Genomic DNA, 16,881 nt, shown 5'->3' with positions numbered 1-16,881 from the left:
TCCTCCTGGTTTTGGGAACGCCGGGAACCCGGAGGAGATAAATGATCGAGGAGAGACGAGGAGGGTTTAAGTTCTCCCATTGTTTGAGTTTGCTTTAGACGCTCCTCTATTATGGGACAGCAGGAAAAATGTCTTTGAGGCTTGGACGGCTGAATGAGTGCACAAGCCCTATGCTCCTACACTCTGCTCAACTACATCTCTGTGTACTGTGTTGGTATGAGACACTTTCATTGTAAAGGACCCAACAAAAGGAGACTTTTGTTTTTTTCATTTGCTCAGAGGATATTAACACCATACCTACTGACATACTGTTGACTTCACACAGGGACCATTTTTATGTGAATATTCTGCTGTCCAGCCTCAAAATGGGGAGTTTTCTATCCTGACCTTTCACTGCTGAGGTCGCTTACCCTCAGTTTGGTGTGTCCAGCGTTTTCTCTTGCTGTTTCACGTTGTGTGTGATGTGATGTAATTCTGAAACATGGCAGTTACATGAAACTGACGATGCAACACAGATACAGGTTGCGGTTTTTGTCAGCTTTGTGTCTCCTTGCTGCGGAGGAAGACGGTTTTGAGGGAATGCACGGGGTTATTGCTGCATGACTAATTTGCTGACTCATACGCAAACACCAACGCAGCTCGGCCCATCAGCCCTGCGCTAGATAGAGCGAGAGAAAAAAAACAAAAAACCAAAACGACGCTCTCGTCTCATTGAAGTTTCCTATCAATACCTCACAAACCATTCAATCATCACCCAAAACTCTAATCTCAGGCCCACCCAGAACATAGATCATCCTAGACCACTGTTACTGAGGACCTATCACTTCTCGACCAAATACAAGCGTGCATGGTAGATGAGAGAAACATCTTCAGGAATCAATTAGGGAACAGAATCTACCACCTGTGTCAAGAAAAAAAAATCCTAAACTATCCTGTCCTATCCTTCGCTGGCTCAGTCTTCTCAAAACATGTCCTTTTTTTCCCTTTCAAAAGAAACTGAGGTAAAGGCAGTTCTATTATATCCGTGCGACTGGAATGTGACTTGAATGAGCTCAAAGTGTGATCCAGGTGGGTGTTAATAGAAAGTGCTTGGCACAAGGTAGAAAACAGCTCTTTTTTTTTTTTTTTGAGGTCTGTTTCTTTAGTTAAAAAGTCGCTTTGATTTGTGCTCTCACAAAAAAAAAAAGAAGGCTAAATCAACAATGAAGCCCTTCCACACTTAAGCGCTAGCTGGACGGAGGGCAGAAGCTTTGGTTCCTTTTTTTGCTTCTGCCAGGCTGGAGGTTTACCTTTCCATTCAGCTTGAGAAAACTTCCTTTTTTCTTTTTTTTTCCTGAGGGAGGGTGAGTCGGAGGATTACTGCTGCATTGCTTTCTGTGCCAGGTTTTGTCTCTCGTCTTTGTTTTCATCGCTTTAAGATCTCTCTCGCCTGTGTTTGTTTGCTGCCTGCCTTCTTGTCACGCAGATGTCTCTTTGGCTGAGCCCCGAACACACACACACACACACACACACACACACACACACAGACACACTGAGACAGCATTGATGGAACTGTTTCACCTTGTCAAGCAGAGGAGCCCAGGAACAAAGAGAGACAGGGTGAAGGGAGAGGAACCCTTCGTTTTGGATGGACAGCATTCCCGGGCTGTCTTGTGCTGTCTCTTCTATATTTTGTGGCTATGGATTTGAGTGAGCCACATATCCAGAGGAAGGCATCTTTTACATAGTGATAGTACATGTTTCTGTCAAACGTTCATGAACTCTCAATTCTCAAGACGCGGTCCAAAAAAGAGCTGTCCCACCAGGGCAAGAAAGAGAGAGAGAGAGAGAGAGAGAGAGAGAGAGAGAGCCTCCCCTCTCAACCCGCCCTGGCATCAACATGGTTCAGGCGGGTGGCTTTTTCGGGGTGATGGCCGTGGCAACGGGTCCATATGAGTCTGGGCAGGTACTGGAACAAGCCGAGACAGGCCGAATCAGGCCAAGCGCTCCGTCATCGTAAATGGAGGGTATGACAGCAGTACACAGGCAAGGTTAAGCTGTCAGCAAAGGTGACAGAGAAGGAGGAGAAGGAGGAGGAGGGTTCAGAAGAAGGGTTCAAACTGTTCAGGAAACAATCGCTGTTAAGTCAACCGAATGCTTTCGCTTTCTCATTTATTCATCTGTCACTAGCGAGAGGACAGAGAGAGAAAAATCGATGAAGGGGAAGGGAAGAAGACACAACCTTTCAGTTCACACCCTGTCAAAGAGGAAAACTCAGAGCGGGCCAACAAAGACACACCTGAGGTTTCTGAGGTCACATAACAAAGCTAGTCTCCCTCCTCTCTCTCTCGGACTCTGTTCGTCACAGCTCTGCCACACGCACACACACACACACACACACACGCAGGGTCGGTGAGGAACAGCTGCATGGGACAGGCCTGGATTGGACCCAGGCACCTCTGCACCACAAAGAGCTGCTTGTGCCCTGTGCTTGGATGAGCTCAACTCACAGAGATATTAAACAGGAGAGATAAGCACAGATACACTGTTTGCCCAGGCCAGCAGACCTCCCCACACAGGAACTGAGCACAAGTGTCTGACAAACACACACACACACACACACATATACGCACATGCGCGCACACACACACAAACACACACACACGCACATATACACACACGTACATGCACACATACATGCACAAATGTACACACACACACACACACACGCACAAATGTACACACACACACACACACACACACCCTGCTCTTTGTCAAGGAAGCTCTAGTATGACACCCTCATCAAACAGAGGTTGTCAGGGTCGAGGTCAGGGTTGGGGAGCCATCGAAGTGAGGTCAGTTCTCCTCACTGCCATACCACACACACACAGTTAGCTGGATCACAGAAGGTACAAACGATCAGCTGGGAACAAAACTGAGCCATACACAGAGAGAGTACTACACCAAACTAATGTCGACAGACAGTGCCCTGGACAGCCGAGGCAAGTTACTCTGAGCAACTCTGGGAGACTTTTGCATCAACATATGAACAACAAAGAAAATTCTGTAAAATGTTCACACGGCTGCTGCATGACAGTTACATACCCCTGTGTTATTAATCTCTGTGTATGCTGAGACACTGACTTATTCAAATCTTAAACTGGCCTGACTCTTTCTTTGGTGTCCTTGTATAAGCGCGAGAGGAGTTTTCATATGGCAAAATACCAAACGTTTGCGTTTGCAAAAGTGGACTGACGTTTCTAGGTCACTCAAGCACAACAAAGAGCTAGGAGATGCTAGGTGTTTCCCGGCGTCATGACGACCATACTGTATCGCTATTGCGAAGGTATCGAGCAAAACATGTTGACATTGTCAAACCAAACACGACCTTTCCCACAGATCCTCAGTGAACCACTGGGAAGAATGATATAAAACGTTTATGCTTAAGCTCATGTGTTTGTGTGTGCATGTGTGTGTGTGTACTGTAATTAAAGTGTCTAGTATCCAATGATAAGTGACACTCTGCGTAAACAGACCAGCAATTCATTTCCACAAAACTCTGATAGTACAGTAATACTGTACTATACATGCGTATCTGCGTGCGTGTGTGTGCATGTGTGTGCGCCTGTGTGTGTGTGTGTGAGAAAGACATACTTTTCCTCAGGGTGAGGTGACATCACAAAAATTCTGTCTCTCTCTAGCTCTCTGTCTCTCTCTCTCTATCTCTCCCTCGCACTGTCTTTCTATGTCTCTGTCTCTCTCTCAACGTATGTGTATGCGCACCATCCTCGTTCACAGAAGATCTCTTTTTTCTCTCACAGAAATATAGTGTGTATTACCCGCGACGATTGCTAGCATCAACCCAGTGACCTTTGCTGTTTTAAATATTTATGTCCGTTACGTCAACAGGGTGTGAGTCTCCAAGGCCAGATGTGTGAGAAGCCACTGCAGTGCTTTTTGGAATTGGGGGGGGGGGGGGGGGGGGGTGCAGAGCAGTGTCCTGTGCATCACGCGCCGTTTATTTTAATAATTTCCTCCTCACCCTTCAGCTGCCTGTGATGACCATTTGGCCTTACAGCTGTGGCCCATTCATAACCTACCCCCCCCCCCTCCCCCTGGGCACACACACACACACACACACACACACACACTCACTCACACACGCACGCACACAGACACACACACACACACACACACACACACACACTATTATCAGCCAATTCCAGCTTACCCAGAACTGTCCTCAGCAGGACACCCCCAGCGTACAGCCCACCAGCATGAGGGGGGAATGCGCTGCCAAAAAAAAAAAAAAAAAAGAAAGAAAAAAAAGATGAAGAGAGAGAGTGACAGAGAGAGAGGAGACTGGGCCTCAGTGTTCATCTGAGATGGGTCACACTAGTACAGAGAGAGGGAGCTGATGTGACCACAGAGGATGTGTTACTCCGAGTTTCTTCGAAAATGAGTTGGACTTCCACTCGTTTCCAACATCTGTCTGTCTATGCAAATCGAACTGAGAGAATGCACTGATATTGAACCACCTGCACCTGCTCCATGGTAACAGTTTACACTTCCATAGTGTGATAACGGTAACACAATTAGTATACTGACATACACATGCACAAACACACACACATACAGACACCCAGACACACACAATCAAACGCACATACAGACACCAAGACACACACACATTCTCACCAGCGTACTCGTGCATACACACACACACACACACACACACACACACACACAGACACACACACTCCTGCTCTTCTATGTGCACACAACCATACACACATTCAGACACACAACAAAAACAGGTGTAGCCTATATACATTTGCTTGTATTACACATATAGAAATTGGCTTATTCACCAACATACACACACACACACACACACATACACACACACACAGAGCACAGCCTGACGCTGCTGTTCATTGAGCGTAAAGCTGCTGGAGGAAGTTTTGGGAATTGAAACAGTCATTCCAAACAAGCTGGTGCTGTCCTCACAAACCTCGCTGTGCTGTTATTTCAGGCTTGGTAATTAGCCTTTCATCTCAGTCAGCAGACTACACCTTCTTCTCTCACAGACCACAGGCATTGAAAAGATCTTCTGTCTTCCTCCTTATCAATACCACATTCACATCAGTCTACAACTCATCCCTACCACCACCACCACCCCCAACCCCCTGCCTCCACAAGCCTGACCCATACAGACCATCTCAGCAGTGATGTTCAGTGTCTGTATTGAGAGAGAGAGAGAGAGAGAGAGAAAGAGAGAGAGAGAGAGTGTGTGTGTGTGTGTGTGTCCTTTTTTTCTTTCAAGTGAAGTCAAATGTCGTTAGCCATCCACTTCAATTGTCCCATGGAGATCAATAAGAAATCATAAATATTATATAGCTGATGGTGTACCTGTCTGAATCATTTTTATGCACATATATGTTACATACACACACACAGACTTAAAGAAATAAAGAAGAAAACAAAAAAATCAATGACAATTAGTACATTCTACTATTGATCCTGGAACATTTCGCTCCTTTAGAAATAATCGATAAAGATGTATTTTTTATTGGATTTATGGTGCTCTGGTGAGTTTTCTATAAACTGGAGTTAATATTTTTTTCCAGTCTTGGGCAGTATTCCAGTGATTTTTTGGTGGTCCAGCATTTGTGCCAAATCCCAGAAGGGGATCTGCCCTCAGATCCCTGATTAATCATTCTCTCGTTCCGGCGGCAACATCTCGCCGTATTTCTGCGGTGAATGTAAAAACCGCGGTGAGCAAACATAAAGCGGAACTTGCAAAAGACACTTTAAAAAAAGAGAAAAAGAAAAAAAAAAGAAATGGACATTCACCTGCAAGTTGTTGTTTTTTTTTTTTTTTTGTTAATAAAGTCTATTTGAGCAACAGGCTTCATTGCTGAGTGGAGTTAAGCTAGCAACCCTGGAGGCACACGGTGAAGTGTCCCCATACAAAAATCAGGATGACTGAGGTGAATGGCATTCAGACACAGCATTCTCCAGATTGCTCTGTAATTAAGACTAACTCCCCCATCACCTCTCCATCCCTTAGAGTCTTTGCTGCATTTTCTATTTCTGTTAAGGTATGTGTTTGCTGTTTAGCCCCAAATAGCTACTGCAGCTCAGGCTGGCAGAATGAAGCATTAGCAGTAAAGTTGAGTCATTCTCCAGAAATACTCAAGGCAAATTCAAATAAATTTAAATCACTGCCAAGCGAGGAAAAATGAAAACGGGTACATGACAGGAGCCATCAGTGCCTCTTACAATGGTTAATAACAGACAAATAACAAATTACATTCATTTCATATAAGCAAATTGGTTTAATTAAAAAATAAAAAATTGCACAAATGCAGAGAGATGGCAAAACACCTTGTTTTTATTCATCAGCTTCTGCACTGTCAATTTAGTCCTAAGAGAATTAGTTGATCTTTAGTTTGTTGCAACAAATACTGAGGAATTTTCCAATAACGATTTAAAAAATGCGTTCGCTAACAATAATTTTAAAAAATGAGGTAAAACAGGACGTGATACAAACACACCAGTTTTTCTTTTGTTTTTTTGCCCGCCCCCCCCCCCCCCCCCTTTTTAACACATTCTCGCCCTCACTGTGGTACTTGTTGCGCCCTCTATGGGAGACATAGTGCAGGGAGAGGCAGCCAGTCAGTGCATGCTGAGAGCTGTAACTGGGGTAGCTGTCTTCCTCTTTCCCTTGAGAGAGAAAGAACATTCACGTATGTTTTTAAATGGAAAAGTGCTATTTTGACAAGACTTGGACATCTCAATATGACATGTATTGTGCATAAAACCTCAGTGATGGGTGTGAATGTGTGTGACAGAGAGCAAAAGTGAATGAGAGAGAGAGAGAGAGATACAGAGAGATTAGAAGGGTGTGTGTCTGTGTTAAACTGGGACTGGGTTAGCGAGAGGAAGGGAGTGTCACAGACCAAGGGTGTGTATGTGTGTGCGTGTGTGTGTGTGACAGAGAGAGAGAGGGAGGGAGGGAAGGAGAGAGAGAGAGAGAGAGAATGGATGTAGCCATCAATTGAGTTAAACATCAATATTAATGTGCATAAAGAAGGAAATAAACAGGAAACATCTAGATGGACCGTATAAAATTAGACAACTGACAAAAGGAGTTCTCTCTCCTCTCTCCTCTTCTTTCTGACAAGATAGGCTTCATGACAGCAGGTTCAAAATATTTTTCCTCTTAATGCACACCAGGAAAACAATTCAGGTTCTACCTAACTGCTAAAAACGTATAACCACAATCTGTTACCAGTACGAAAAGCATTACTTCTGTAGCAGTATTACCTTAACACAAAACATCAGTAAATGTTTAAAACACGATCAGAGTACTGAATATTCAATAGGATTATACAAGCAAACACAGATGACAATTAATATGCTGTGTGAATGCTTTATTTATTTGATTTGAGCATGGGTTGGGGGGTGGAGGTGGGGACAGTTACCAGGAACTTTTAGTCAAATGTTTACAGACACCTCATCTTGAAACTTGAGATTCAGGCATGAACCCAAAAAAAAAAAAAAAAGGCACGAAATTCATTCATGGGAAAATTTGAAGTCACAGATTATTCTGTGAACTGCAGCATGAATGATGAGATAAATGCAAAACAAAACAAAACAAAACAAAACAAAAATCTCCAAAGTAATGAGTTTCACAGTAAGACAATGACATGTTTTCTTATGATAATGAGCAAACATTGTTCCATTGCTCCATAAAGAACAAACCAGAAATACAAACTTTACTGGTATGTACTGGTATTTACTGGTAAATGATTGAACAGAAATGATGGTTCTTTTGCAATATCATCTTTCTGAACCATGACTGCAAAATCAGAATACAGCCCAAGAAGCTCTTTTCGGTCGGGTCTAGAACACCTCCAAAAGGCTTCGTTATCCTAAGTCTATCATGCTAAAGAGTTACTTGTGCCAGTATGTGACTGGGGATGAAGAGACTTCTAACTGTGTGCGTGTCATGGCACTCCACTCTTTCTGAGTGGGAAGAAAATTAGATAAGAAGAGGCTTAAAATGAGTAAGTAAAATGAGACGAAATTAGATGAGATCTCGTGAGACAAAAATGAAACGAAACAAGACAAGACCAGCAAAGATGGACCGAGATGAGATGAGGCGACATGATAGGATAAGATAGCATACATATGGTAAGACAAGATCTAAAATATCTGCCTCCAAACCCCCGCCCCCCCCGCCCTACCAAAAAAACCCTCTCTCACTGAAAAATCTCAAGTTCTCTTTACAGAGCTAGAAAACACAACCCTCTGTCAGTACTCTCCCAACCCTCCTGCCCTTGTCCTCCGCTAATAAAAACTCCCGACTCGTCAAAGAGAGAACACTCATATTAGAGTTTGTTCTAAGACCAGCAAGCAGAGGCTGCAGCTTTGTCCCCTACCCTGCCGCACCTATGTCCCCTACCCTGCCGCAGCGTCCTGGGCAGGGGGGCCAGATAAAGGTGACAGCCTTGTTATCTTATCAGCTAAACCACTGGTGTTATTTCCGCTGGCAGCCCCTCCCACGATGCTGTTTGCTCAGGAACGGCCGCTGGGTCCAGAGCCAGTGTGTCCAGGGCAGAGCTTATCGCTGTGAGTAAAGTACTCACATAACGAGGGACGTAATGGACAGAACGAAGAAACACAACACCACAAACTCATCCCCCACCCCAGGTTGCTTTCTCTGTCAGTTGACAACGACAGGTCTCATTTTCTCATCTTTGCTCTCTTTTGCCTTTGAGCTGGCCTTTGTGAGTCATCCGCTTACAAGTCATAGACTCGGTGGTTCAGATCTGACTTAAACGTATGGCTTTCCACTGCCTACATCATATATTCTGTCAAAAAGGGCCAAACTTCTAGATAAATGCACGTCTTTCACATAGATTTGATTCATTTTTGTATTTCTGAGTCAAAACAGCCAATGCAACTGAGATAAGAATACATTTAAAAAAAGATCTTATGAAAATGTGACATGAAAAATTAGTAGACGTTTAGGTAGTAACATCTTTCTTTTACAGTCTAAACTGACTGTTACTATGGAAAAAAAAAAAGTTTGTTTGTGAGGTTTTTACCTACTTTACCGAATTCATACATTCATCTCTTGATATCATTCAATACATAAAAACAAATCCTCATCAAGTACAGTACTAAAGAGAACCTAAATTAGAAATTCTGTAACCTAAAATAGACTTCTTTCTATCCAAGCCTGGCTGTCCTGTCAAAGAGACCTGAGAGAGATCAGTGGGGGATTCCCACTGAACATCCTAGTCCTTCTCTGGTCCTTCGTGTACTGACTGGTGATCATTTTCCATCCATCTGTTTGCACGTGTTGCATTATCTTACAGAGTAACGCATTCACACTTCCTCCAAACTACCCCCCCCCCCAGCCATGTTCACGTTTTTCCACCATACGCACTGAGCAACAGTGTAGGGATTTTTTTCCCTACCCTTGTGCGCGAGAGACGACAGACGTTTCAACCGCTTCTGGAAAAATAACCGTGATTCTCAACGCCGCTCTTTCCAACAGTACCCACAGTGTGGTGGTGAGATGCTGAGGTTCCAGATCACATTGGTCAATAACGAGATCTCCTCTCGTTAATGAAGCCTGGCGTTCCGGACCTCCTCAGTGGAGCTCCTCACACTCCAATCTCTGCACCCCCCCACCACAGCTCAGCTTGAACAAAGAGAAACAAGCTGGTCTGTGTTTGCAACAGGTACCATCTGCGTCTAGTTACCCCAGCAGTGGGGTCTGAACTCAAGAAGAGGGAGCAGTCGGACGTTTTTGTTTTTTTTTTTTACTCCTAACAACTGCACCGAAATGAGCAAGGCAGGAAGAGCCTCACAGGAAACCCTCCAAGCTCTGGAACAAGCTGGAACACAAGTCTGGTCTGGAAGTGTTACCGTCTCACTTTTCTGCTACGCCAAGGTTTCAAATTAAAAGTGTGAAACAGAGGCTGTGTCCGAAATGGCATACTAGTGTACTGCATACTGCATACTGGCGCAGTATACACTGTGTACTGCACACTACTCCACACGTTAGTATACAGTTTGGTACACAATTATGAGAACTTTTGTGTAGTGTACTACACGTTTGCTATCGGTTGGGCTATTTGCTCTGTTAAAAACGAACAACACACAACTACAACAAATATCTATCAGAAGTAGCCCTATAAGAAAGCGCATGGAGACTTTTTACACCAAAATATGCAACTGATAAATTTATATTTGGAACTGCAGCTGGAGTTGAAGTTGAAGCCGCTTCTGTCGCTACCCACCATGTTTTTTAATTTTTTGACAGTTGGAAATCACCGCGCTGCTTCATGGGATGCAGTACCCAACGAAGTGAGCTCTGGTTGTATACTGCAAATTTTCGCCAGAATACTACATCATCCCGGTAACTGTCGTGTACTGCAAAATGTTATTTTTCATGTACTGCATACTACTTACCACTTTTACGTCAAGATCAGTATGTGAGTAGTATGTAGTATGCCATTTCAGACACAGCCAGAGGCTTTGCTTCAAGGGCGAGACCTTTGTCAAGCGCCAGCCTCCATCTTGTTCTGGAGGGAATGTGAACTGGAAGACACAGAAAAGAATGTAACACTACGAGGTGGAGAAAGACCTAAACTATCAAGAAGTGACATAGATAAAGAGCATTGTTGTTATTGTTGTGTGTGTGTGTGTGTGTTCGGGGGGGGGGGGGTGGGGGGGGGGGGGTAACAGGAATGTCTTTGCTTGCCAAATAAGGACACTGCATTACCGCTTGTGAAGCTTTCAAATATGCCCTACTTTCATGTTACATTATAACCCTATTCCACAGCATTATTATGAAGTCATGCTCTGTAAACTGATCTGAATACGATATAAAACTCCTCATCTAAGCCTTCCTACCCTTAAAAAGACAAAATTCCTAATGACCTTCTGCAATGGCTCTTAAATCTCTCTCACTTTAGATACTCTAAGATCAATCAAAACTTCTCAAAATCATTTGACCTGACCTGGCGTCTTTTAATCTCTGTAGCCATAAACGATACCCTAATACAATATTATTGAGTAGAAAATGGCACTTCCTATAGTACATCTCCATTTGAAAACCATGACCAAAAACCATGACTTCCTCTGCACTAAATGAGTTCCATTCCTCCCATCTCTTTCTCAGAGGCTCTCTTTGGAATGCTCCTGTGAGTTGAATGAAGCAGGATTTTGGTGCTTATTGTGCAACGGCTGGAGTCTGAAGGATGTGTCGAAAGCCACTCAGTGGCCACATGGGTGTTACTCCAGGACTGACGTCAGCACTACCATTACACGTTTGGCCAGTGCTCCATAAACCAGTACACCTTGAAGGTCTCTTAGGTGCCAAGTACGCAATTTCAGAGTAATATGAGGGTACAGACACTGTGGGGAAAAAAAGGGGGGGCGATTCTCATGTCTCTCTCATCGTGAAGCATGGTATTGCTAACAAATCCTGAGCATAAATACGAAGAGTGATTGTAAATTATCTCAATCACTGAGAGGGATGGGCTCCCCTCACTGTAATTGAACAGCTTCGAGATTCCCACCGCAGAAACATTCTGAACAACCAATCTGTCAGTTCTCATCGAGTCCCAGGCCTCAAGTGACACTGAGTGTCACTGCAAGGTCACCACGTTTTTGCCATCGCAGCTCCTAACTAAGGAATGTTGGAGCGTAGCTGCCAACGACTGCTTTAGCTTGTTGACAGCATTTATTTATGGGTGAGAATTGTTACTTCAGCTCGGCATTAGCAAGTTCATCAACATCAAAGCTCCTCTAGCTTCTCTGGACAGAAGATTACTTCAGAGTTATTAATTCAGAATAGTACTTCATATTAACAGAAACACACACCATATGAGGAAAGTACTGAGCCCAATGGCAGTTTGATTATATCAGCTAGAGGTATGAAGTTCCCAAGCTTGTTTTAGGCTGATTTGCATCAAAAAACAAAAAACAAAAAGATCATCATGTAAGCACTGAAGAGCCACTCTGACTTTCCGCTGCATTATACATTCAGTCCTGTTCTTATAAACCTCTGCAGTTTCTATACCTGAAATTCACTTACAAGTCGTTGGCAGTGGTTCACACTGACACAACTGGCCACGTTAGCTTCGATGGGTGCATCAGAGAGGGTCGCTCTGCCTCTGGGTGCTTAATGTTGGTGCATTTGCAGGCAGCATTGATGAGTTTACAGGGAATATTGCCTGAACAGTACTCTCCCAACAGACAAGTTCCACTGTCTGACAATACCATGCAACTCAAAGTATGGATGGACGCTGTAGCAGACAAAGCACATCTCATGGAAAGGTGTTCCCACCTCTGTCACCTTTACCAAAATGGCCTCTGAGCAAGTAGACAACACACACTGGTCATCACCAGTAACTGGACATTCAAAACAAACAAACAAACAAACAAACCGAGAAACTGGAAAATAAAGGAGAGAAGAAAAAAAATTCTACAGTTCAGAAACACAAGGCCCTTCGCCAACCACTGTGATAGGGTGAAAAATAGACCAATACTCTGTCAGGAAGTAAGGAAACAGCGGTCACAGCATGGGCACAGCAAATATTGCTCTGTCCATTAGATTAGGAAACAAGCCTGTTGGGTGAACCTTATCTCCCAACCATGTAATGTACTGACATACTGTACAGGGGGATGTTCTGGGGGGGAAAAAAAGAAAAATGGAGAGAGATAACACATCCTCCAATGCCCAAGTCATTTCCTTAGCCCCTGCTGGCCCATTCTCCATTTCAGAGAGGATGGCTCTGCAACTGTGTCTCTATGACAATGTGCTTTTGTGTATGTGTGTGTGCTTTTAGAGACCCAAGGCAAAAGTAAACAAACAGTACTTCTATTTTATTTATCAAATGCTTTGCAATTAAGCGAACAAACAAAGGAGGAGAGAGAGAGGAAGAGAATACGGAAGGTCTGCGCGTTGTGAGCGGCTGACCTTTAGACAAGTCAACAGGTCTGGTACCTGTATGCACTCCACATCCTGTCTGAAGAAAAAAAGAAAAACAAACACAAGAGACAACATTCAATTCATCTGTCGAAGAGGCTCTTGTAGATCTTTTCAGCCAAGAGAACATGCTCCATTACACACTGTAATCACCTTGCCTTGTTTAAATTGTGTGTTTCGCTTTTTGATGTAGGATGTTGCGAGATGACAGGGGTGTAAAATTAGCACAAGGTGATAAAAGACCAAGTTTTCCATTCTTTGTGTAGATGTAACTGGGCCTTTCCCTTAGTTGTCACTGGAGCTCATAACAGACCGTCTTCACTACCTTCAGTAACTTTTCGTTTTCATAAATGTCAAAAAAAACCAAAACACGCAGTACCTCTCAATAACCCCAATATTACACCCACTTTATCATAATGGAGCAAATTTAGGTTTTGCACTTCAAGTCTAATAAACAGTTCAATAAACAGATTTGAGACTAAGGATTAATGCTGACCATGTTAGCATGTGACTGAGAGGAAAGCAGAGGAGGAAAGTCACAATAAGAGTCAACTAACCCCCCAACCCACCCCGCCCCCAAGACATTCTTTGTATTCATTGGTCAATAGGTCTTTAAGAAAAGCTCAACAAAACAAAGTACAATACAACAGTGATGCAGAGGTAAACACACACACACACACACACACAAACACAGTAGCAAAAAAGGCTGGACTGAATCAAAGAGATACCCAAGGCTAGTTTGACGAGGGTCAGAGAGCAACGAAGTAACGTCCTCACCGTGTCACCATTCCTGTCAATTTGACCACTGCCGTTCCCAACCTACACGCCAGACACAAAAGCAGGAGGCACCTGCTGATGTGATAGGTCTATGGCCACAGGAGTGGCACTGAACACCTCAACAGCCACTTGTGTGCCACAAAGATGAAGGGGAAAGCTTTCAATGTAATACTCCAGCAGCACAACACAGAAACACCCAACACATCATAGTTTTGGAGACTCTCTACCAATCTGACAACACAGGCCTTTTTTTAAACCCTCATTTCATTCATCATTTTTGTCAGAGAGTTTTGTTTTCTTCCTGTATGTTTTCCGTTTCCAGGGCATCTAAGGAACTGACATTGAATCTCATATGGTGAAACACACGGTGAAAATGATCATTTGGCTTCATGTGTCTGGAATATGAGTGATATCAGTGATGAAGTGAAGAACAGTTTCACAAAGCAATACAAGCCCCTTAGGTATACACTGGCAAGTTGTTCCTAGCAGTGATAGGTATGATCAATTATGTGTTAGGCCCTTTTATTAGGGGGAACCATGAGACAGGATTTACAAGAAACAAGACATTTGTGACACTGATACAGATGTTGTCTGTTACTTAGCTCTCATGGATATCTCTCCGAATGTGATGAAACCAAAAAAAACAAAACAAAACAAAATGAAATGAAACAAAACAAAACAGAATCATCTGGAATGTTACCAAGGGAACCAGCAACAGATCTATGGAAAGATTCAACAACGCGCTTGTTACGACAGTGCAGTTCGCTCCCGAAGAGTGCATTGAGTTCATGTAAGTAATGACTCAGGCCCCAATCCAAAGAGACGAGAGAAAAAAAAAAAAAGCCCCTACTCAAGTGGAGTGAGGATGATTCCTCTTTTGTTTTATCCCTGTCACGTAATCAATTTTGTTGGCATGGGCTAAATGAAGTCATAAAGTGGTACTAATGTTTTAATTTAGCGCCATGTGTCCGCACCGCTTCAGCAGACCTGTCCCTGACGCACCCTGCTGTCCCTCATCATCAGAAACGAACAGTTGTTTTGTAGGCTGGACCAGAACAAGAGAGAGAGAGAGAGAAAGAGAGGAGAGAGGAGGGGAAAAATAAGAGAAGACAGAGACAAGACAGAGAAACAGAGAGAGTGAGAGGGAGAGGGTGGGAGGCAGGGCAGGTGGTGGCAGCAGAAAGACATGACAAGAAAAGAGGACAGTGTGAGAGAAAAAGAAAGAAAGAAAGAAAAAAAAAACGTTTCTGTCAAACTTTCTTCCTATGGCGCCTATGACAGTAAACTTTTCACTCCCAAATCCGACACACGCTGCAAGAAAAAGAATCCCAAAGGGGGAAAAAAAAATAAGGAGGAGGACACGAAGGAGAGGGAGAAGGAGAAGGAGAAGAAGAAAAAAGAAAAAGAAAAGGAAGAAGGGGTGAGAGGAAGAAAGAGAGCAAAACAGAGCTAGACAGAAAGAGAGCGAGAGAGCGAGAGAGAGAGAGAGAGAGAGAGAGAGAGAGAGAGAGAAATTGAGGCCATCTGATGAACTGCTGGGCCCAGCGAGTTAGCGATTACTGATTAGCCAGTTCAGTCCTGCAGGGAGGCCTGTCTGTCCTTGGCTTGGGAAAACAACATGAAAGGAAGCCGGCCGTTTTGTGAGGAGGACTTGAAAGCGCAGTGGCTATCGGGACATTTGCCTTATCAATGGCTGCTGCACTAGAGCTGAGCTATATGAAGCAACAAGGGCAGAGCGACTCTGGCAGGGAGATAACTAACACATACCTCAGGCCATTTTAGCATGTACCAGGGAGACCGGGGAGGGAACGGAGAGACAGGGGAGTATAACGTGTATTAGATTGAAAAATGAATTACAAAAGAAAAAAAAAAAAACCCCATCTATGAGGAGGGGAACCAGTGCCAGCCGAGCTCCAAATGCCAGTGGCTGGTGGCATGGCATGGCATCCCCAGCAAGGCTGGCACATGGCTGAGGTGTAGTTACGCTTCAGATCTGTCACATCTGCTAAGCTGAGCTGTCCTTGGGCAGTTCACAGATCCTCTCCACACACACACAGTCACAAGGAGAGAGAGAGAGAGAGAGAGAGAGAAGAAACACAGCCACAGGTCACTAGGTACAGTATAAACTGGGTCAAAAGAGATAAGACAAACAAAAAAAATGCTTTTTAATATGAGGTTTATGTGTATTTGAACTCCTCTCGTATAAATAAATAAACAAATGAATATTAATGACATTTAATGAATGAAATAAACTGAAGGGTTTTTTTTTTTTTAATAAGATACCACTGGTTGGACATGTCCAGATGAAGTATTCTTTTTTTGAAAATAATGGTTGGTATTTTTTCCCTTTTGTCCTTTTCTGTATTCAAAAGTAAGAATCTGCATCACTGCGTTTCCCATTACTTAGTGACTATTTATTCTCAAGTCCAAATCCGCATAAAACACGAGTCCACTGACCTCTTAACTCAACTCAGTCGTCCAGAGCTGGACTTACCCGGGATAAATAAATGAAAGGTGGTGCTCACTCTCAGGTGACGTGCCCGCGTGGGGCCGTGGACAAACACGCAGAACAAAGTTCAACCCACTACAGTCCTTTTCTGCCATGCCGAGGCAGAATCACTCTTCTCTGCTTTGTTTTTGTTTTTTTTCTTTTGTTTTTTTTTCCACAAAAGTCAGCTGACGTCCTGGCACACCTTGGACAAAGTTCTTCCACAAGAAAAAAAAAAAAACCAAGGTCTCACAGAGTTTGTCCTTGTGGTCAGGTTGCATAACGAACAGCACGTTAAAACTGTGCTTCAACTTATTGCCCGCAAACATACGGTGCACCTCTTTAGAAGAACAGATCAAATCTGAAGAAATTACACAAAGTGGCCCTACGTTCCACTCAACTAGCACAACGTCTGACTAGTCTGAGTCTGACTAGAGAATAAGTGTTTGTGGGAGACAGTAACTATTTGTCAACTTCTCTTGATGTCACATGCCTCTAAATTACAGTGACAATTAACTGCCCATCATTATTAGTATCAAGCGACTAACTGATGACCGTCTTTTCACAGGTTGCATTAACCATGAGAGGGGAAAATACACATATCAAGACAGCTGCATTA

Source organism: Chanos chanos, chromosome 1, assembly GCF_902362185.1.
Source record: "Chanos chanos chromosome 1, fChaCha1.1, whole genome shotgun sequence".
Lineage (NCBI taxonomy): Eukaryota > Metazoa > Chordata > Actinopteri > Gonorynchiformes > Chanidae > Chanos > Chanos chanos.
This window is presented reverse-complemented; position numbering follows the sequence as displayed.